The sequence below is a fragment of the Metopolophium dirhodum genome, chromosome 3, assembly GCF_019925205.1.
Source record: "Metopolophium dirhodum isolate CAU chromosome 3, ASM1992520v1, whole genome shotgun sequence".
In the NCBI taxonomy this organism is placed as follows: domain Eukaryota; kingdom Metazoa; phylum Arthropoda; class Insecta; order Hemiptera; family Aphididae; genus Metopolophium; species Metopolophium dirhodum.
The window spans coordinates 34,068,526-34,094,162 of NC_083562.1; the positions used below are offsets into that span (position 1 = coordinate 34,068,526).

Consider the following 25,637-nt stretch of genomic DNA (forward strand, 5'->3'; position numbering starts at 1 on the left):
TATCGTGTCGTGTAGCCGGCGCGTGGCAATCCGAAACGTAGGTTTTCTCCAACGACGAGGTCGCGCTGCCGATATGCGATAATAATGTATAAATAAGACGTATTTTCGGCACCAGCTAGGTATATTGTTGACGCTGCAGGTCGTCTGGGACGATTGTGTTACTTAATATTATACCTGCTATCGAGTAGTCGACGTAAACGTTGTCGTTAATGGTGTCGGTGAACTCGACGGTGACGTTTTCGGCCGTGAAAAACACGATAAATGTTATCGTCCGGCGGTCGAATTGAATGGACGATGTACGGCGTATAGTAATAATATTATACACGATTAGACAAAACGACGTGTGCTTTGTGCGTATATGGGGTAACCGCCGGGCGGGCTCGTCATTACTAGGTTTCGAAAACTCCTGTGGGGAAACTTGGGGTCTGTATATGCATATTTCCCTCATTTGAAATTCATAAGAGTATAATATTCAATGGCACAGGAATGTACTTTTTTTAATACTCTTTTCCACTCTGTCCAATTGATTCCCTCGGCAGTTTTTTTTTTTTTACTGTCCGTGTACTTATAATGCTAGAGTATCTTGCCTGCAGTTCGTATCTCGCAAAGGGTCGAAAAATGGGTGGTTCGGAGTTTCGTTTTTTTTTTACGAGTATATACACGACGCGCACAAGTGATATAGTAAAATGTGTTTGGCATGGGCGTATTTATGGTAATGTTATGGACTTAAATACAATTTGCAAATATCCTGACCCGAGTGTATATACCCCGCAATAATCATTTTTGTTTTATTAAACGTCGCCACTTAAAATAGTGGAATTTTATTCCGTTTTATTTATTATATATTAATATATATTATGCAAAACGCTGCATAGATTTAAGAACTGCTGCAGTTTACAGTATATTAATTTAAGTTTATCATTAATTGACATATTGTATTAATCTTATTTTTTTTTGATTTTTGTTGCAGGTATGTTAAACTTTTTCAATCAAATAAACATATTTTAAAGAAATTTGAAAGAAAAATATGGTAATGTAAAGTTTAACTGTGTGATATATTGTCCTAAAAATAGTCTTAATCTGCCAAATACCAGCTAAAATATATAATACATAAATAATATATGTTAAAATAAAAAGAGTTGTAAAATGTTATTTATAGGTATCAACTACTAACATGTTCAAATCATCATGCCCTCATGTATTCCAAACTTATTATCATGGACCTATAATTGCGCCTTTAGTGCACACAGTTAAATAACTAAAAAACTATACTAGTTCGAATTTTAATTTTGATGTGTCAAAATTCCCAGGAAAATGAACGATAATTAATTTATAATAGAAAAGGGGCTGGGTTTTCATTTGACGAATAAAAGTTTGTATCTCCACATGGTACTCCCTTACGTGTAGTGTAATACAAAAAAATCCCAAGAATTTAAAAATTTGGTCTTAAATGAAATATATTATTTAAAAATTCCAAAAATCAGATTTTGAATAACAACATTATTGAAGATAAAAAAAATGGAGTGAGCACGTTTGGTGCGAATCACGCTGTATATATTATATTTGCGATTATATGCTATTATGCGCTCATTCCACCTATATAGGGTAATATAATATATATTGTAAATTATATACAACTACAATATACGTGTATACGTAATCCGTTTATTAAACCTTTCATTAAAATCGGTCTCTTTACTATGTAATAATTTTGGGCGATATACACTATATATAGTGTCGGTTGTGTATGTGTGTACCTATAGTATTATACCTATACGTGACGTGATACCGAAAACGCGTATCGTCATTATCGACCAGCGCACGTGTAATGACTGTATAAACAACAGAACTTTCCGAATGATTTTTGACGAGTCCGGCGGCGTAGACGTCCGAAATAGCTGCCGTCGCTTTTGCACGATTGTTTTTTTTCGCAGTTCCCGCCAAATCGATTTAGTTTATCACGCTCAGTGTTATCGTCAAACATGACGTTTACTATTACAGTATTATACAATAACGCACGGACGATATAAAAGTTGAGAACAGAGCAAAACTGAAAACTCCCCTGCTGTAGAGTAACTGGCCAGGCGTGGTCCGGCGATGACGAAAACACGTCTGCAGTCTCATCGGGATCCAGTTTCGTGGGAATCGCGTTTTGGGTATAGGTCACATGCAGGGCGGGTGTTTCGTATAATATTTTTAAATCTGTTAGCGATTAATTACGAGTCGTCCCGATGTGTACAACCGAACAACTCCTCTGCAGCGGGGAGGAGTTTCGGTGCGTTCGGTTATTAATACAAGTCTCAATCGTTATAATATATTATAATTGACCGGTTTTTATTTCGATGGGTCCTTCTCACGAAACGACGAAACATTAATATTCTCAATCCAAGATCGATTAACCGTCATCGCGAATCTTTATAGATCAACACGATTTGGCGTTTATATATTAATATAATGCGGCTTCGTCGTCTTCTGCAATATAGTAGATTGAGTAACGCGTACGTGCGGTGTCTGAAGGTGTATGGGTTAAACATTTTTAGTGTTTAGTAAATGGTTAAAAATAAAATGTATACAACTACTCAACCACTAACAATAATCGAAAGTAGTTTAATTTTTGTGAGTAACACGCTGCGCACGGTTAGAAGCTTTTATGATGATTATCAACGCACGTGAATTTAGAATTTAATACCTACTCGCTACTCGCACAAAAATGCCGACAGTCGTGTTTGCATCGAAGAGTATTCCCTGAAGCTGAACTATCAAGACTTGTAATTTGATACAATATTGTTTATTACAAGTTAAAACTAAAATATTTATTTGTAAAATTTCGTTTAAATCGTCGTCCAAAATAAAACTTATGAAATGTTTAATTTAAATTTAAATCGGCGACAATAGACTAGTAGACTCTGATTTTAAAATACAATAGGACCGAATATTTTAGCGACGCCAATCTCACTTTTTAGATATACACACGACACGTCACCGAGTAGTAGTTGTTATATTATTGTATTAAAGAATATTACATTATATTATATTATTTTGTCTGGTCGTGTCTCAATGCCTATCTGGACGAGGAGGAGGAGGAGGAGGCGGCGGCGGCGGCGGTGGTGGTTTTTTCTCCGTCGAAGATGATTTTATATTCTGCTCTACCGGCCGATGACGACCACACGCGGTAACCCGCGGCGGCGGCAACCACGGTTGTGGCGTTGAGGACGAGCGCGTGGGAACCGAACGACGGACAGACGGACCGACCACGCGCACATAAAACATAATAATAATAATAATAATATTCCGAACCGTCGTTTTGGGCGGGCGGCGGAAACGTATGTCGTGCACCCGTCGCGCACTGCCCGGCCGAATATTATTATTCACGTCGGCGATCTACAATTGCAGTGTAATAAGTGCCGTTTAATTGGCTGAATTGGTCGGCCGTGCGCGTGTCCGTGTACACACCGAGCAATGTCGTGTATGCATTACAATGTGGTCCGCGCCGAAAAAAAGACCAGGCCGAAACGATAGTTATATAATAATATCGTTATTGTATGTAGGTAGGTGCGCGAATAGAATTTAAAAGTGGCGACCAGTGGTGACGGCCGACGATATGATTATATATTATTATTATATGTATATAGGTACACCCTCCCGCCACGTCACTATAATATTATAGGTACCGGACACGCAAAAACTTGACGTCCTTGACGCGCGCGCGAGCCGTATAATGGTAATAATAATAATATCAATAATATAATATTTTCGAGCGATATCTAAAAGCTTATTTTGCCAGGGTGTTTGTCGTCGTGTTTTATATTTTTTACCTTTCATTTTTTACATTTTCAACTACTTTTCGCGCGCGAATTCCCGGAAGTGTTCAAAGCAAAATATATATTTGCCTGCGATGGTATCAACACTGCGCACCTATAAGATATATTATAATAATAACATATGTGTACGACTACATAATATTATACGATGGGCACTTCACCTGCGACACCGCCGCCGCCGCCGGCTCGTAATTGTTTGAAATATAATCGTTATTTATTATTTTACGACTTGGTACCAGCTACATTGCACGCCTCCCCTCTTCCCGCGGTATTAGAATTTTTTCTCGTCGAATCTGACTTATTTATAATGAATAATTTGTATGAAACAACTGTTTGAGGGTAGGTATGTTTTAAGATACAAAACACGTTTATATCGATGTCTGTATAATATATAGGTAGGCATAGCTGCGTTATTATAATCCGGCAGCAGACGTTGGGATTATCGTTTTATTTTATTTTATAATGAAACGTCTTCGGACTAATTGACGTACATAGTTGCGTGTAAAAACAATATTCGAGCGAACTCTGTATTTATTTTTTATTCATCAAATACCAACCCAATAATAATAATATTAAGAACATTGCAATAATGAAGGCATTTTTTATTACATTGTACATTGTACAAGACGAAAACCTCTAAACTTAAACACGAAGTCACTATTGTTTTTTATTTGCTAATTAATTTAGTTTTTAACAAAGTACCCGAGTTATAAATTAAATATATTTAAATGAGAAATAAACATAGGACAGGGGAAGAGTGAAAATATTTTGCAAATCTGTATTTTAAAACCTAAATAAGCTGCCCTTAGTCCAGATTGCAATTTGTTAACTAAATCCAATCGTCTGGAATTTGACGCATTTAGAAATGCTCATTAAAATTAATCAAGAATCTACGTTTTTATAACTTACGAAAAGTTTTTACTGTAAGTTTTGATGTACGATGTAAAAGTTTTTAAACATCATTATTTTTGTTTTTAATTTTTTTATACTTATTATATAATTTTGATAAAAACGTAAATACATCGTATACTGTTGAGTATGTATTTAATAGTCTTCATTTCTTCAACGAATCCGACTACCTATGTAAAGCCATTTTGAAATGATTAAAAATAAAACGCTCCGATGGTTTTTTTTTTATTTTGTATTAGTTGTTATTGTATATCAAACACATAAAAATATTTTTTTTTCATGAAAAATAATTAAAAAATTCATTAGGGTTGTATATTAATTATTATCAATAAACGCATCGTTTTATACATCGCATATTGTTCAGCTATTTTTTTTACTATTTAAAAATGTTTAAATTTATTTACAATTACGTTTCCATTTAAAATGTACATAAAATATTAATGCAATTATTGTAATAATTTGTTGCATCATGAATTTCTGTAAATACTCATTATACTTATAAATTATAACTAATTGTATAATGTCCAGAAACTGTTGTATACGCATCGAAAAAACAATTCTATTTAGGTATTGAAAAATGTTGTCATCTGTATTTGTTTAAGTTCCTACCTACCTACTGGAAATATGCAAAATAAACGGTTTATATAAGAATAATAATAATTGGCTCAACCAACCGTTTAAGCATATTATTTATTATTGTTAAATAAGCATATCTGTTAAAGTAACCCAAAATTAACAAATTTTTTTGCAGTACCTAACTATTAGCCCTTTCTTTGTTTGTTTTGAGAACACCTTGGTGTGCGACTTTCGGAAAATTAGGATAACTGTTAGCGTTACGCTCACTGTAGAGTATGTTTAAAACCGTTTCTAATAATGTATTGTACTTCAACATTTTTTTTTTACATGTAGGTAAGTCTATTTAAATTATTATAAATGCTTATATAATATAATATTTGGAATAATTAAAAAATATTGGTAAATGGAAAAATTATTTTACCTATTTACTGAATAAAAATAATCCGTATACTGTACATATTATAGATTAACAATTTAATACCGTTACTAAAAAGAAGGTAGGTATTTAGTTTTAGCAAAATCATCAGCATACAGAAATACATTTATAACAAAAGATAATAATGACCATGATTTTTTTTATATATATCTGCCAACTAATTTTTTATATTTGCAAAAACTTATACAAGATAAAATATATATTTATATTACGCACGGTTTTGAAATTTTAATTGAGTTTAATACTTTTAAAAGTATGAAATATGCAACAATTCTGTTTTGTTTGGTAAAAAACTTAAAAATTCTTTAAATTGTATTGTTTCATAATAATTTGATCTGAAAGTTTTATATGTATTTTTTATTTTAAGCGTGTGAAAACTAACTAGTTTTGTATACGCATTTAAAAATATTCATTGAGTGTAGTTGCGGTTGGTTTTTAGACTGTAACGGTGTAAAGTTTTCGTAGTAGTAATGTCGTAATGAAGGAAGTGACTGTGAAGTTTTTTTTTTTAAAAAATGATACAACTTTCATAATTAACGTTACATCCCTAGTGGTATTTTATGCATATTTCGACAAGTTAAGATAAAAATAAAAAAAACATTCAGATGACGTTATGTTACTTAAATTTGTGTTAAAATATCTCACGAGAGAAGGTATATGTTGACATGTTGTTATTTATTGTTGTAATCGTCGAGCTGTAATACTGATAAGTCAAAAGTAATAGTCCTTAAAATAAAAATAAAAAAACGTAACACTATAAAAGATGAATTTAGCTCTTCACGTGATTCGCATTATAGTATATACACATTTATAAGAATAAGAAACCATCACAATATCATATTAATTACTTATTTTATTAAGTTCCTATATAAATCATTTATTTAATTAAAAGAATTCGATACCAATGGTTTTTTTTTTACGAAAACATCCATCCGTAATCTGTTGTTCAATAAGAAATCTTAAAACATAGGTATGCAGTTATGAAGTTTGCTTGAGATCAATCATCCTATTTTTTTACAATTTGACTCTTATTAGGTATCATCCGTTTGAATTTGATTTTAAATAAAAAAATTGAAAAATTCTAATTCAATTATGGATTTGAAAAAAAATCTGAAAAGCAGGATGATTGATCATGATTCATGACACTCACACTATTAAACTTTATAACGAATTTAAATATATCCCATTAATAGTTTTGTCGGTACGATGGATAAAAAGAAAACAATTTATTCTTTGACCACGGATTGGTTACCTAACCTAACTTAACGTACTTAGAAAATTTACTATCTATGTCGAACCATAGGTACTTAAAGGTTTAAGATATAAAGTTCAGTATCGAATACTATTACCCTTAATAACAATTAACAATAAACGTACCCTTGTCAGATAATTAAAATATCGCATTTGTATAGGTGGTGCACTGATATGTTTTTTTTTATTTTCAAGTGGATTCAATTAATTTTTATTTTTAATAAATGTGATTTACACCTTTACACATATTTTAAACCGTTTAGTTCTTTGTATCCCCATTCAATGTATTTTATTATGACTACAAACATATTATTATGCATATTATATCTTTATTATTCACAATATGTTTCTTTTGTATTTAAGTTTTTCGCCTTACAACTTTACAAGTAAATACGATTATAAAATCTTGAAATTTGTTTTTATTTAATTTGGGATAGTAAATATTAAATAATTTATAAGTTTTTAATTTGTTACTAATGTGTGGGAAGTTTTATATGCTATAATTTATTCGATGGGTTTATGATGGATAATAACTAGGTAACGAAATATTTATATACTAGGTATCGTATGCATTTTGTGTTTAGAAAATCTATTGTATGTTAATAAAAATTAAAAATTAAATGAAACAGTACTTGATGAAGAATCTTGATTGAAAATAAAATATTCATTTTTACGGTTTTTTTCTAACGCTTAGAGTGTTATAACTCATTGAATAATTCATACTACCTATTATTAATTTTAATTTCGCTTGCACAAATGTTTCGGGGAGTGTAAATACTGTTTATATAATTATACGTATTTAATATATTTTATCGATTTAGTGGGTAATAATATAATATTATGTACGATGATGATGTCATGATAGTTTATTAAACATAATCGTTATCTATATACTGAACGTTTTTGTTCACGCTATATATACGGTAGTTTAACATCATATTACTTACTGCATCACTCAACTCTGTTATTATTATGCACTTCATTTTCACTCTCTCCCTCTTCTCACTCCGTCCTTCTCTTCGTTTTTCGTCGCATGAGTCATGTTTCATTGTGTTGCTTAATGAGTCTATTGTCTAAAACGTTTTTATTCCGGTCGTGATGGTAGGTAACACCCGTTAAAGAAAGAATGAAAAAAAAGACATACGTTCCCGATTGGTATTTGCTAATCACTTGTGTTTGAAAAACGAAAAACATTTGTAATCCAGGTCAAATGAAAATCCGTGCCGAACTTATCGTGCGTGCTTTAGCCTATAATTAAAGGGGCGTAAAAGACGTTGTAATTTTACAATGCGCATCGCGTGAACTGTATTAAAGGTTTGCAAATAGTCTTTGTATTATTATATAGAGTTATATTATTCTCGTTTCCCCTAATCATTTTACCCAATGAACATCTGTAGATTATACGCGCGTATATATTAAAATGTTAATATATATTATTCTACGGTTTGTGTTTATTCAAAAATATATGAATATAATGTGTACTCGAATATACATGTATATTATTGCATATTATATAAGTATAAACCGTTATATAATGCGTTAAATGCCGGGTCGAACATTTCCCCTTTGATATTATGTAGTATATATATAGTCAAGACATTATAATTTTACCGTTTTCGACTTTGAAATTATTTAATTCTATGATATTATATTTTGAAACCAGATGCTCGACATAAGCAGGATACTATGTAAGGTTTTATAAATAGGAACTCCTTCGTCAACACAATAATATGTTGTCGGCCGATTTTATTTAGATACACAGTAATCTAATTAAACCAGAATTATTTTACGTTATAAAATGGGGGTCGTTCAATTATTCCGAAAGGTTTGTGTTGTAGTTGTTTGATTTTTACAATTTTTTGAGCCTCGTTAAACATGTAAAACTTTGATTCGAATCAGCATTTGGATTCTTTTATTTTACTTCTAATGATACAGAATAATTTCCAAGGGCTTAGTAACATTTTCGGTTTTAGTATTTTATATAGTGTGTTCGATGTGTTATTCTATTTTGTACAATTTTATAAATTATTATTTTGATATACCTTTGTAATTATTACTTATTTGAAATATAATTTACGTTAACTGTTATATTATAGTGGTTATAAATATCTAATAATAATTTAAAAGTAATCGATAGTCATAATTCAAAAAAATGCCTGCGTTAAGTTTACTATCTACTAATGATACATAATTCTGTTATTCGATCAACTAAAAATAATGATTAGACCTTTAAAACATTTTTTTTTTTAAGAATATAAGACTTACCTTACTTATACTGTCGAAGAAAATCGTATTTCATTGAATTTAATAAATTGTTCGAGTCGTATCCCAAAGCTCCTTAAACCATTATAATATACTACCGCGCATAGGAATGATAATCTTTGGGTCTCCTCGTCGGTTTTATTAATAATATTGTGGGGAACGAATAACCGCTCGTTAATATTTTTCGAAGGGCAAATTTCTTCATCCGTTAATTCGGAACACTACAATTAACCATAATTAATTGGAATTAAACGTCGATGAGGATCACATCCTGTATAGGACACACACGCACTCCCCCTATCGCTTTTCCCCTGAGCATTGTGTAACCCTCAGAGTTCCGGTGGCTGGCCGCGATGCAGGGGATGCAGGGGATGCAGGGGATGTGAGATCGGCCATCCGAGATTCGGTGCATTAGGTTTTCACCGATCGACATGGGTAGATCGAGCCCTGCGCGGGAGGTGCGTATATTGTAGGAGGGGTGTGTGTTCCGGTCTATTTTGTATCATCCGACTACATAATGGGATTCTAATGAACGCGACAGTATTGCTCGTTTAGCCGGAAACGTTTTACGATGCCGAAAATTATAATATCGGATTAAACTACCGCCGACGGGGATGGGGATTAACCCTTTTCAAAAATCGGCTTAGGATCCGGACAGGTCGCCGTAAAATCATATTGACAATAATATCAGTCAATCACGTCTGTTTTTCCATAATAACTACATATAGGACATATACCTACCCACAACACGGGGTGGCAATACAACATTATTGTAAGCGACGGCGGAGATAATAATATTTTTAGAAAATGAAATAATTCAAAACGAGAACAGCGCTTGCCGAACCGTAATATTAACCAATAATATACATTAAACATAAATAATATCCGATTTGTTTTTAATTTTAGGAAGCGTAGCCAATAAAAAAAGAAAAGAGATCCACCGAAATGCGTTTTTACAATAATTTATGTTTAATATAAGTTATTTTACACTTCAACATCACAATGTTCCTTATGTACATCTATCATCGTTTCACATATTATAATTATATAGGCATTATATATTATTCGATTAGGGAGTATTTTTTATTCGTATATTTTACATATGATTCCATTAATAATTATGACGTGTATATGCATAATACCTATATGGAAAAATATTTGAACACGTGGGTCGTGCATATATTATTTTCTCGAATGACTTTGGCTATATAACATGGTAATGAAAATTATTAAATCATATTATTTTTGGCTGGTTTATAATAACGCAGGGACTGTTATAATATTATATTTTAACACACTCGTTTTCGGTCTCACGGTATTCAACTATAATATAGTATGTCGTCGACGACGACGGAAATCTGATTTCCGAACTGTGAACCGTCTTCATTTAGGATAGTGTACCTACTTAATATTTTTTTCCGGCGGCGGCGGGAATAATAATAATATATTATATGATATTTTCTTCACAAAAACCACACATGAGCACCAAGTGTTTGTCATTTAATGAGTCCCCGATGAGTTAAAATTATATGCGTTCTCCCACATATTGTGTTAGGTATTGTGCGTATGGTGTCCCTTTACCCCGTATGCAGCTGAGTGTCAACGTCAGAAATGTCGCTCGGGGAAAAGATGGAAAAAAACAAAGACAGGTGTACAATGCGAGTCCATTACATCCTTAATGACGCCTCATTTAATCTTTCTTATATTATATTATATTCTCGAGAAGGCGTATTATTTAAACATTTGATTTTCTTCTTACATACAGCTGCTCTGGTCAAAAAATATAAAATATGTTCACTATACCTCTTTCTATCGGTCGTAATATATTATATCACATTATGTCATATTAAAACTTTGTAAAATATTTTCTCGTTCTCGTTTTAATATTATATAGTATAGGAGGCATATTGCCAAACATTTTATATAGCTGAAAACGTTTAAATTTGGTTAAACTTATTATTAAGTATTCGATTTTGGGTAGTGTATTGCACTATTGCTGCTGAATTCCGGCCAAAATACAATTTGTTGTTTCACTTCATTGAGAAAAACCCCTGTGGTGTTTTGAAAAACTGAGCTGTAGCATTAGATAATATATAAGTTAAGTAGATAATTTGTGACACAGAACGTCGTAAATTTGTCCTTTCGTTTAAAACCGTAAAAACGCTATGACAAGTTTTCGACCTAAAATAATAAAAATAAAATAGATTCCCAATGTTTTTTCCCCAATGAAACCCCATGAAAAAAAAAATAATAATGGGACGCCGCCACATATGGTATTTTATTGCCGCACATGTCATGGGTGTCCGTCTATAGGGTCCAATCGATTCGTATACTCACTACTATGGTTTTGTTTCGAAGGTTAAGGAATTTATAAGTACCATATCGATAATACTCGTCACATGTAACGGTAAATTCAAAACACATTTTCCGACAAAATGTTCTTCGGCGAGGGGACACAATACAAACTTGTCAATTATTATAACGAAAAAAAAAAAATTAAATCGTATAATTTATATTTATGTGTATTTTATTTTTTTGTTTGTTCACTGACCAAAATGGCAATAAATATTTGTATGGAGCCAAAAAGTCTGAACATATGGTGCTAGCGTGAGACATGCGAGAATTAATGTGTCTTGGACTGAATAAAGAATGTTATGTGTCATTCGATTTTGATGTGTTTATTTTCGAGACTTATCATTAGAGACAAAATAAGAGTGCGAGCACGAATTTTGGTCGTTCTCATCACAATTGCGTTGTGATGCAATAAAAATAAACGAGGGACAAATAAGAATCTTCCTTCCCCGCGGGGTGTGCAGATTTTTATCATTTTCGGGACACTGAGGCACGAGACCGAATTTATGGATGACAAGTCAATAATAATACATCCCTCGCATTTCCCGGGGAATAGAAATCGCTGAAACAATGACATATTACTCCCTCGAGGGGAGTACATTCCTTATTTTTCAACGGCCGTATAGAAATATGACGAAACGATTGTCTAGCCCTATGGTTTTATTATTTTTAGATGTCTCCTCGTTAAGGGTGCCTTCCACGATTTGTCTTCATAGCGTCTTCACAAACAATACTTTAAATATAGGACTTTTGTAAATGTTCTAATAATAATTACAATAACTTGACAAAGAAATTAAACTTATTGTAATTTCAATTTCTATATAGGTATATGCTCTACTTGTCTTAAATATAATGCAATAAGGATCAAATTAATTTTGTCGTTGTTTTATTGAAATTATTATTTTATTATACAAATCACAAGTAATTAATAGGTAATAATTATGGTAGTATATTTTATTTTGTAAATTTATATTTCAATCAATAATATTTTACTTTTTTTCTTTAACAATATTAATGTAAATTTTGCAAAATAGTATAGTTAGGCGTTGAAGTTTTATTTCGAAGTTTGCACTTGCACGCTGAAGTTTTTCCACATATTATCATCCTGTTCCTGTTTTAGAATTCTAGTCTCGGAGTTTGAAGTGTATATGGTCTATTTTATAAATTACGAACGGGTTAGTGCGACAGACATCCCCTCTTTGGCGGAATGTTATTATCTTTAATAGGATTCTGCTGGATTTATAGGATAACATTATTTTTTTCCGATGTAATTTGAAATCAGTTCTCAATCATTTTAAGAAAACTATTGTGTCTAAAATAGCTTAAATAATAAATACTGTTTATTATCGAAGAACCCAAAGTTACGGAATAGAGACAAATTGTATAATAGAATAATATAAAATATTATATTTTACCTCTTTGTAAAGTAATAATCTTAATTTTAAATGATTTCAACAAATTTCTATATAGGTATACCTACTAGTAAATACCTCAATTGTTTGTAGGACTTTATGTATTGTACATTTTTGAAATGTCTAATATATTTTATGAATTATTTTATCAATATTAGAAACTATTATTTGGGTTAAGAATGTATTGGCAAGAATAGTATCATTACATTTTTCATATTAAAAGTTAAAATGGTAAAATTCACGAAACCAAGAGTAAACTATCTTGTTATACGCTGATAAATAAACATTTACTGCAAAATATAGTGTTTAAATAATATTATGTAGTGCTTAACGAACAAATGTATAGGTATAATTGACATTATATTCGAAAAGTAAGTGTTATTTTGTTGTACCAATGGATATTTTAAACTAATTAATGTTTGTATAGATTTTTTTATTCAAAACGTAACTGTATGCCATTTTCGAGGTTTCATGTAATTGACCTAATTGATTGTGGGTAGGAAACTTTACAACTGCTTAAATGTAAGTGTGTTGTGTATGCGCATTTCAAAACATAAACATTTTATATACCCGACGTAAATTAAGTTTAAATTATCTCTACACAGTAAAAATTAAAAATAATACTATGATTTCCGAAGTAAATTTTTGTTCGTTTTTACCGTTGCAAATACACTAATATACATATTATGTATATTGTATATATTTTGTAGTTATCAGCAAGGCACGTTATTAATTTATACTTTTTAAATATCGTGAGAAACGTTGAAGAAATGCTGGGTAATCAAATAATTAGGTATGCAAGCACGAATATTAACACGGTGACACAATGGACAACGGATTTTAAGTTTAATATATATTATTATCTTCGGTATAATGTAAATGAAAAAGCAATCCATCACGCGGGTGTAATAGTAGGTACAACGTTTCGTAATATTGTATACGCGAAAGCAATTAAGCACCACAACAATGAGTGTGGGTATAGGTATATTATAGGGGTATTATATAGTTATAATAATAATATGTACATTTAAATTGTTTCATGTAGTTTATGATGAGTAGACTGTAATCGTTGTTGTTGGGTTGTAGTTTGTGACGAGAGATGGCTAATCAAGGTGGTACGCGGCGTTTACGAAAATCTGAATTCAATCTTGATTTATTTAAGTTTAGTGTTTGGAATATCGGAGGGGACAGCTTCCGTCGAAATGTCGCATTGCATAATATCGATATCTGTTACTGGACGCGGGGAAATCTATTGGCGTTTTCCGAAAGCGTTACATGACGCGTAGTTTCGCGCTTAAGTCCCTCTTAGACTTGGCGTAGTATAGGGTGGATGGGGCGGTGGCGGCAGTATAGGAGTAAAGCTCCCCCTCCCCCCCCAAAAAAGTATAGATAAGAAAAAAAGGAAAGGCGGGAGAAAGTAGTGATAGAGGGATGACTGAGGGAGGGAGATAGATACATATAGGGACTTTTATACATTTTGAATCGGTGATTGATGCGGGAACGGCGCGCGCGGTGAAGGTGACGGTTGCGCCAATATTCCGAGCACGTTGCGGCCACTCGATAATGTCGGGCAGCCCCCGGATAGGACGCGGACCAGCAGAGACCTGCTAGAGCTGCGTTCTAATACATTAATCATGACCTGAGCTTGTTGACACGGACTTTGACGACGACGGCGGCGGCGGCGGCGGCTGAGGGACTGTTGGCCCGTGGGGGCTTTCTTTCGTATATACGCTTCCGGTTTATTGATTCCGTCTCTATACTCGCGAGTTCCCTGCATACCATATAGGTGTATAGTATAGTAGTGTTGTAGGGGTTGAGTAGTAGTAGTAGTAGTAGTAGTAGTAGTGTAGGGGTGTAAATACGACGTATACGGCGGAGGCTACGGCGTCGTTGACCGGCGGGCGCGCAAATACCGCTTGGCATATTTTATTATTACGTGTACCTACCGGCCACGTTGGCTTTTTATCCGTCCCGAAGCGAAAGTGGTCGAGTGGAGACCTTCCTTCAAGACGTATATTTACGTCGGAAAAATAAATTCACATTTCTTTTTTTCCGGTGACACGCGTACCTATATAGCAGCGCTCTCGTTCGATATATTATAATATGAAAGCGGATACATGAAGCCGTTCTGCAGCGTAGTGTGTACGCGGGGCCGGTCATCGATAATACTTATTTCCTCCACGTTATTATAGATGTATACTTTTATTCCTTTTGATGTACAAATTGTACACGTTAATATTATATTATATATCGTAGTGCCTTCTGGCCCGAGTGATTCGAGTGTTATACACATACCATCCATTTCAGCTGAGACGTTGCAACATAATGATAATATGACACAAACAACTTACAACTATTAGTATGTATTTTGAAAAAAACAACATAATTCTTTAGTATCGACGATTTTTGTACGCATGTTTTGTCATGTTTATGATTTGTTCGCCTAAACTAAACTTTATATTGCTATACCATATAAGGTTCGTAATAAGAAATATCGGTCTCATAATATTTATTATTATTCATTTTTTTTGTTTTTGTTTTTATCGATGTGTTGTGTTCCAGCTATTGTAGGATATTGGTGTATTGTTTTATAAATAGGTTTTTTTTCCTTTAGTAATCGCATTACCCAAACATCGGAGTGTAAAATGTTGTCACAAATACACATCAATATTTAGATAATATTATTATATACTCTGGATAAAACAAATCTGGAAAAGCGTACATGCATTGGTTAAATATTTGCTTGTATCATATTGTAGCTTGTTTGTATAATATAATATCCACTGTCGATCACGTTGTAGTATTAGATATATTTTTAAGATAGTAGGTAGTAGGTACCGTAAGTTCTGTTGAAAAATATTATATTTTGTTTCTGTTAAAAAATACCAACTCTCACATTATTCGGTAGGTAATGAGGAGATAGGTAATTTCGATCGTGTTTGGTTTGTTAAATTGTCTATCGTACATAATAGTTGACAGCTTGACGCGTTTGAAAAATAATCTAACGAAGACGTGCGGTTGTGTTTATTATTGCGATTTGCTATTTACAGCTAGTGAATACGCCTGTTATTTAAGAATACTAAAATCAAATGAACCAAACACTGTTATGAGGTCAAACGATTCTTTTTTAATTTGCGTTCGTGATTTTACGAACAAGTCACAACAATAAATTAACATCACCATCATCGTTATTTATGAGTATATTGATTACAACTCGCAGTTAATCTCTGCTTCGATCTAAATTATTTTACGCGTTATCTTATTTTGTAATTATACGTATGTGCTACTCACTAATTTATTTCGTTAAAACATGAGCTCGAAATATATTTTCCGTTGATATTTGATTAATAATAAATTTTAGAAATTTTGGTTTGTGTTCGGTTAACTTATCCTTGATTGTTATGGCGATGAGAAATACGTGAAATGGGGTTCGTTAGGGGTTTAAATAACCCATGACGGAAGACCTCATACCGAGTTTTCTCCTCTGTGTTTTGTAAAGAGTGCATCATGATATATATTTTTACTGTGTACAATAAACATATTATATACATTTTAATATGTAACTGTGACATTCTTATTCTTCACATGTAATTTATGACAATATATAATATAGTCCCATTGTCGCCCTTGGGTTGTTTACATGTGTTATTTTGAATACATACTATAATATTATATTATTATACAAATGACTATACTTTCTCAATAAACCATATTATAGATGCAGGGACTTAGTGACTAGATTATTATTTTGTACGATAGGTATGTAATATCGTAATATGAGGTTAAGACATATATAGTTGGGTTGCATTTCACATAAATAATAACTATTTTGTTTGTGTACTTATATGACTAATGATACTTATGAAGGAAAAGTTAGTTGACGAAGAAAAATAATTATATAGTATATGTTTATTATTATTACAGTTTTGAAATGATACATTATTATCATTTGTTATGATTATTATAAATCATGCGAGCTGCAGTATTATACTGTGTATTTAACAGAGCAATTTGAATTAAACCAAATAATGTAATATTAATTAATAAGACACATCATCTTCCGGCCATAGACACGAGAATCATGAAACTATATACGCAAAAGTTGCACCAAAAAACAATATCCGAAACAAAATCGTTAATTTATTTTACATTGATATAGGTATTATATTATTGAACAGGGTTTAGAAAATGTAGAATTTTGGCCGACTCTATATACACAGACTGTATATAATAATATAGTACAATACCTAATATAATCTATTATATGGTGTGAATGATTAATCTATAATTGAAACAAACAAGTCGGGGTGCGCACTTTAATTTGTCATCGGCTGTTTAGGTACCGCAGTGGAGTTATCCAGTAATAGTGCGTCCACATTATTTTGTCGGGCCGACGGGGTTCTGTCGTCCCCACACCCTCCTCACCCACCATCACCCACCCGGTTAATTCGCTATTGACGAGTCCGAACCGCGTGTAGGTCCGCGGATGGGGACGGACGGGCAGCTGACGCCGCACATACATGACAAGTGTTCGGCCGCGGCCACCTGTAAAATATTCCGTGCGCGGGGTGAGCACCGGACAGGGGTGGTGGTGATTAATTAACCGGACGTATATGTATTATATAGCTGTGACAACAGGCTGACGTTGTTGGGGTTTCGTATATTATGTGTTGTTGTAGGTATATAATATATTATTTATAGATACCTTTGCGGTATAGACGTGGTATGCGTTTTCCCGGATAAGCCGATAAAAGATGTATACCGTCGAGTGAGTCACCGCGTCATGCACGCGTGCGGTGACGTGCATGGCAGCATAATATTATATAGACCTATTATTATTATTATGGTATTTGTCAAACGCAAATATAATTTCACTAAAAATATTAGAAACCCCACAACAATAATTCTATTCGTTCGGTTTTTCGTTTAGCTCTTTTTCAACATACCTATTATAATGCTGACTGCCGAGCACTTGAAGTCTGTCGAAACCATAAAACTATGTAATATCATATACATAATAATATGTTATATTATAGGTAGTTTTTGAAATATTTACTTAATATGGCTTACGCACTTGGTTTTTCTTTCCATACTTTTACACGTACAAATTTTGACGACTGAGTTTATAGAGTAAAAATACATAATAACATTACTTCTCGTGAATTTGTGTTAGTTTCGTTTAGTCGTTTTACAAACGAACGCGAAATTCTATTATAGGTAGTGACATATTTCGAGCCACGTTTCATTGGTTTGATCATCAAATAATAAATTATTGCAAGTTATTAACGAAAGTTTCGTTCAAACTATTGTGGAATAATAGCAGGCCTCGGGGTATCATCCGACATATACCTACCCTGCAGTACCTCAATAATATACCGAGTAAATAAACACCTACTTAAAATAGGACTTATTCGGCGGGGTTCGTGTACAAATTACCTTTGACCGTATAATATATGTGTTGCAGTTATTCGACCTCAACGTGGTTGAAAATAATTATGTTCTCCTAGCCTAGCACTGCACAGCCGCCCCTTGTTTGCGTCTTGAAACACGCTCAATGGGGGCGTGCGTGTATACTGCAGCAGGACGTATATAGATAAAAACAATATATAGGTATATGTACAATCGACAGTAATTACAACGTTTTGACATTGTTGTAATCTCTCATTTGTGGCGAATTTGATTGTGAAACTGCGTTATTTACAAAAGGGTTTCTGACGGATTAAGGGTGATCTCTATTGTGTTGACGCTCTGTCGATGATGTATGCACACCCCCTCCCCAAAAGTACACACAAACCCCGTCGACGTCACACGTCGTAACTGTTGTCCGACACGGGGTACGGTACTATATAATATAATATAATAATATAATAAAAGCTCGCGGAGACGACGACGGGCGTTCGTACTGCTGCTGCTATTATGCGCGTATCTCGGCGGTATCTCCGCCCCGAAAATTGTCCGGTGCCATACAATGCTACTACTATCCGATGATGGATTGCCGGTGTCGGATTTAATTCACACGGAATGAATCGATCGGATTCAATTTCCACGGTGTGTCCCGGACCGCGGGTGCAATAATAACCGCCGTCGCGTTTTGTCGTATCCATCACTGTGGAGCAGCACGGTTGACAATAATAATAATAATGATGATGATAAATACTAGCAGCTTGCACACGTGGTTTAAAGGACGGGGGCCCGGTGCTATCCTTGCAAAAGTGTCGCCAGTGTAGTATATACAAAAGCGATCCGTTTACGACAATACCTCATAATTTTTTACCGTTATTTTTTACTTAAATTTAATTTTAAATCGTTAAAAACAAAATTTTTTTAAAACTTTTTGATAACATGCATTTTTAATTGCTTATTATAAAACAGAATATTTTTCCGAGTCTTTCGATGCATGAAAATCGAAATTTGGACGAGTAAATTACCTATATAATAGTTTTTGAGTTTTACACAATATTTAAAGTTTAGATGAGCTAATAATTGGAGTGGTATAAAGGAATACCCAGCGAAATGTTGCTACTGTTGCTAATGCGTCCACTACTCTGCGTGGTCTCCGCTCATATATATTTTAAATATTTATTACTAACAAAATACTTGTCTGATATTCGATTTTTATATAGAACAAATTAACAAAATACTTTGAATAGTATAAAAAATTTAAATTCTACGTTTTCATTAAAAAGAGTACAAAAAACTTTTAAAAAATAATAGTGATACAATAGTACAAAAATATGATTTTTTTCCAAAAATGTATTGTTTTGTAACGACTCAAAATTGTGTAAGATAAAATATGTTTTCAAAATCTTAAGTGTTTTCTGAAAAATCGATGAGTGTCTTCCGTTAAACGGATCACTCCGTATAGGGGCGAGGGTACCGCTGTAATACACGGGTATAAACAAAAGGGGCAACTACGAGTGGAGACCCCCGGGGAAATTGCAATATTAACAGAGTGAGGGAAAAGGGAATTGATTTTATATAGTAACAGTATGAACTATAATGGAGTGTGATGGCGTTTATATTATATGACCGGGTGTGCATGTGTATATGTGAACTCGTATATAGTCTCTCCCGCCGTTGTGTAAACCTCGGAGGCAGTCGGGTGAGATTTTGGTTTTCCAAACCCTTTAAAATCATTGTTTCGCCACCGTCGTCGTCGTCTTTCCCGAAAGGAAATGCACAGTATGCAAGAAATCTCATTGATTTCCGTCGGGATTTTGTGAAACCATTACAGATATCGTTACACCACATATTATATATATTGCGATTGAGAAGCGGCATCTGTAGTTTACCTTTGCGATTCTACCTAAACGTATATGTTGTTTCTTCGGTGTAATAATTGGTTATGTTATACGCGTTTTGTTTGTTTGCACCAATCGTGTAAACAACTATTAAAGTGCAATATTGTAATGTTGTTTATAGTTAACTTTGGCTTTATAATAATTATAGAACTATTGTCTAAAAAAACACAATACATAATACCTACATAATATTGTAATGATCAACGAATAATATTATTATCATAATTATTTCTGTTGAATATAAAATACATATTTTATGTATAATCATAGAAACAAATAACAATATGTACAAAATAAATTTTAAAATAATATTACCATTTCATTAGATTCAGTTTGATTAAAATAAATGTTCTGATTATGAATTCTTATAGTAATTTATCAGCTTTATTGTTTTTTATCATTATATAAACTGTCGATGAATATTAATTAAGTTCCAAGCATTATAGAAATACGTCTAAATATATTTTTAAATTTCTGATGAGCAGAGATACATATATATATAAGTTTACTGAGCAAAATTACTTTAATTTAATTTAATTGTACATTACCTTCGCTATAACAATGATATTATTATTGACTATAAAAGAATCGTTTATTTCACAGTAGTAAATCATGCTGGAACAAAGAAGTTCTATGTTTTTCATAAAATTGTTGACATAAAATAAAAAAAAATAAATGTATAATATATATTATTATCATTATTATGTTAATCTTACATGTATATTAAATATAATGAACGAATGCATTATATTATATTATTATTTTATGTTTAAATGTGTATTTTACAAATAAACATTGCATTCTCTCCAGTATTCTCTTAAGGGATTCTAATCGTTTAAATAAATTATAATAATATATTTAGTGAGTATAATAACGTTGCAGAGGAAGACGAAACTCGAATATTGTCTAACGGATCATAAATTTCGTTATTTTTAAATTTACATGAAAAACCGATTGCTTTTAACTTGAAATTGTATGCGACGTCACGCTTTTCCAGTAAACTTTTTTTATGTAAATTATAGAAACATATTTTACACTAATTACAAATTACAAACGCGATTATTAATTTATGTTTTGTTATTGATAGGTTTAAACTATTTTTTAAATTTATTTTGTGTTATAAGTTATAACTTTAAGTGTAGGTACCTACATCTTGCTTTAAATATATTTTCTTTACACATTTATAATAATGTATTTGTTTTGTTATGTTGCAGGTATGTACAAATGAAATTATAAGTCTTTGTCAAAAAAAAAAAATCCCTCGAAAAATCCTTTATCTATAGTGGAAATAGAGTTTCCTGTTGTCAATATAATTCGACTAAAAAGGTATCTGCTAAATGTACCTACTATAATACATAGTTTTATAAATACGGTAATATTTTTATGTATTTGGGTCAATTATAAACGGTTAAATGAACTTTAATCCTATATCACATTGTATTGATCTAATGTATAATAAATTAATTGTTAGTAATTTTTAAGCCATAAAATAATACTTTGCTATCACTCAAAACACAATTACTAAATAACATTTTGTATTAGCCCGTGTATCGAATATAGGTACCTATAGTAAAATAAATTTAATAAATTGAATTTTAACAAAATGCTTGTGTTAAATATCTGTTTTAAATTTATGAAAATCGAACTTTTTTAATAGATGCGATGACGAACCTATGATGAATTACCTTTCTACATAGGAGTATGTAGAGTAGGCTTAGTGCGTAGGCGAAAAATGTTCCAAGAAAACTATTTTATTATTTCTTCCTCATTGTTCACGATCATTGAAACTTGTAATCTAGCCAGTGCTTTTTTGTCCTATATATATTTATACCTTTGACGCTAGGTTTACAGTTTCCATTTACAATCTAAAGGTTCTTGTTTACTTCTGGTACTTTGTCACGAGGTTCTTAGAAACAAGAAAACCTTATAGTATGACATGGGTGGTATTCTGCAAAATTAAATTAAGGGTAAAATTACAGGTTTTTTGTCGTCGAAAATTATGTAAATATATTTGTTATATATTTTTTTATTTATGTACACTATTAATGTTTTCTCATCGAAGCGTATTTATATTTTCCTGTCATTGCGATGAAAAGGTTAATGATTTATATATATTGCATATATGTACAGACTACAGAGTGATTATTACCAATCTAGCCTTCTTTTTATCCTGTAATAACGATGTTATTCCAATTTAGATTTTTGGATTTTTTTTAGTATACCTACCTACTTAAAGGCCATATTTTCTAAATATTTACAAACCATATTTTAAGGAGTGTCCGATACAACCTTACTTTTATCAAAGGGTAACCTAACTTTTTATAGTAAATTGTTAAGCAAAGAATTTTTTTTAAATATTGATAGATCTCAATTGAAATTCCAAATACTAGTTTCTAGTTTAGTAAATACGCTCTGTAGACTAATGTTAATATAATTCTTAATAATAATTTTACACTAAATATAAAATATGCATAATATTTATTCTAGTACTTACTATGGACAGACAATTAAAATAAAATTATTAAATGATTATATATTATATATTATTACAAATTAGTATAATTTTCAAATTATCATAACCCCATATCTTTAAACTCTTATCATATACCTACATTATACCTATTACGATTTCGGACGTCATGCAGTTTATTAATTCAGAAACTACTGTAGCGAATTTTGATCTGTTGAACATTTAAAAAATCGTCTGCTAAATTAATAATGTACAGTAAAAAGGTGGTTCTAATTTGAAAAAAATATTTTTTATTGTCACAAGACAATTTTTTTTAATGGCATACAAAATGAAAGTGTCATTAAAATAGGGTCAATAATATTCTAAAAATTAGAACTTTATAGACTTATTATTATTAAGGAAATCAATTGGGTTTATCATGCCTGATATATGTATCACCCTGTATATTTTATTATTATATTTTGTATGAAAATAGATTATTATCATTATTATTATTGGAAAAATGGAGTGGATTTCCACTAAACCAAGATAATATTAATTTTGTTTAGTGAATATTTTATTGCGAAAAAACGTATTACTATGTAGGTACTAAGTAATTTAATTTTTTTTTCTCAGTTATGTTGATAAAAGTGTCTTGTTTCAAACTAAAACTATATATTTTTAGTAAAAAAAAATAATTTAGAACAAACTCGTTGTATATCTAAAATTAACGTTAGGTGTAAGGTTCTTAAGTAAACTACATAAAAAAATGAAAGACTTTTTTATCATATACTTAGTTATATTTCTCGGAAAAAAGAATTAAATAAAATCTTAGACGGCGCGATGTGCTGACTGTTTATCTGACAGGTGAAAAGTTTTTTGTTTTTGAAATATATTATTTCTCGCAGGTCTTATATTTGTAAATATTACAAAAATAAACCTCGTATTCAATGAATTCGATTTATAAATATATAACAATAATACACGGTTACAACTCGTTTGTCGTCTGTATAACCACAGAATAGAATAATAACTGTATTACTTACCTATATCTTTTACTGTTTTTCACATAAATAAAACGAACTATTACATAAACTGATGATTTTTTTTCTACTGCTGATTACCTCTTCGCAATTAACTAATTACCCGTATCTCCAATCTACATTGTTTTGAATTAATATTATAATATATTGTATTGATAATATATAAAACTACAAAACGTTACAATAGAGTTAAATAGTATCCTAAATGTAAAAAAATTGAATAAATTGCAATAAGTTTGTACTTTGTTCCTTTTAAAATTTATATTATTTTTATTTATGAATAATAATAATTATGTTTATTAAATGAAATCGAACATTCTTGTATTCCCGAATAAATATCGTGTTAAAATTATAGCAGCGAAATAGGTATTGTACGTCAAACATTTGACAATGTGATATCGTAAACAGATTGGTACTTTATCGATGCCAATGACATATTCAAGTTCGTATATAGAGGTTATTAGTCGTAAGCGTCACAACAAACCATCAGATCTGTGTTGTTTTTCAATGATTTATGATAACATCACTGAAAATAAAGATGTATTTTTCTTACCCGGCCACATTGCACCGAAGTGGAATTAAGTTTGTTTACACTTTTAGATTACGCGCGGGGCCGAGTTTGTATCTGTTTTTTTATAATCTGTTGTATTATATATATATATAATGGTTTTGGGAGCATTTTAAATTTTTAATTAATTTTGTTTAGTGTCTGTGGTGCTGTTAAACAAAACATAAACAAAATAATATTAAGATTAGGGAATTTAAAAAAAATAAATACTTGATATTAAAATTAACTATTGTATCTAACTTGAAGTATTCGGCTTGAACGATAAACTATATAAAATCTAAATATCTGTATTGAATAATTAATAATATTGTACTCTGTTTGTTAACAAACTGCATTTGGTACCTATGTAACAATATAATATCTATTATAATATATAGGTAGTACATTCAAGTATATTCAACACGTTGCAGAAGTTGACGAGTTTCTCATGTTATAGGTACATATTATATACCTACTATAATTTTCGGTATATTTTAACATGCCGTGCTTGTGGGTTTCATCATGCAATATGGGATTTCGGTGCTTTATTTCGTGTTCCATTATTTGTGACCTTCGTACACAATAGCGTGGTATTTACTATTTTCGTCGTAAACTTTCACCCGGCTAGCATCTATATTTGATATTTTATTCGCTTAAATAGTTTTTAACCGTTCGTATACGATTTAAGTACGCGTATATAAGTAGTTGATTTATATGCGTTTTTCGAATATATAGGACTCCCTCTGCAGCCGAATAGGAATCCTATTCGTGATTGTGTCGATAAACGTAAAAGATTCTTGAAATAGTACACTCGGCAAGTATACTAACTTAAGGTAGTGCCATTTCCTCTGTCATAATCTCTCCATTCTTCCAAGCGTCGTCTCGGATGTCCGAAATAGATACGGCAAACGGATTCGTCGGAGCTTTTCAACGGTACATTGTAATGAGAGATTGAGCCTATATATTTATATCAGGAAATATTATAATTTATAATAAAGTCAATATTTACAATATTGTCAAGTTTCATATTGTTATAGCTCTACTATACTAACTCAAACAATAATTTTGTTTAACGCCACGACGAAACGAATGCTAATTTTTTCAGTCGGTATATATACACAACATGTATACTGTTTAGGTTAAGATAAGTAAATAACATTTAGATAATCTTGATAACATAATATATATTTAACGGCGCAGCAGCATTTTTTTCCCTCCAAAATGGTAATCGTGACTGCAAAGTTCAGCAAAATTTAAATATGAATAATGTATAATATA

General features: G+C 31.6%; 1 protein-coding gene and 1 long non-coding RNA gene across 4 annotated transcripts in view; both read left to right on the forward strand.

Moving 5' to 3' along the window:
• LOC132941685 (fasciclin-2) overlaps positions 1 to 25,637 on the forward strand; it is a 172,954-nt gene that overhangs the window by 24,654 nt on the left and 122,663 nt on the right. The window lies entirely within an intron of this gene.
• Positions 1 to 25,637, forward strand: part of LOC132942001 (uncharacterized) — an 81,442-nt gene that overhangs the window by 21,668 nt on the left and 34,137 nt on the right. The window contains exon 2 of the long non-coding RNA XR_009664211.1: positions 971 to 1,030. This is a non-coding gene — a long non-coding RNA (uncharacterized LOC132942001). The remainder of the gene's footprint in view (positions 1 to 970; positions 1,031 to 25,637) is intronic.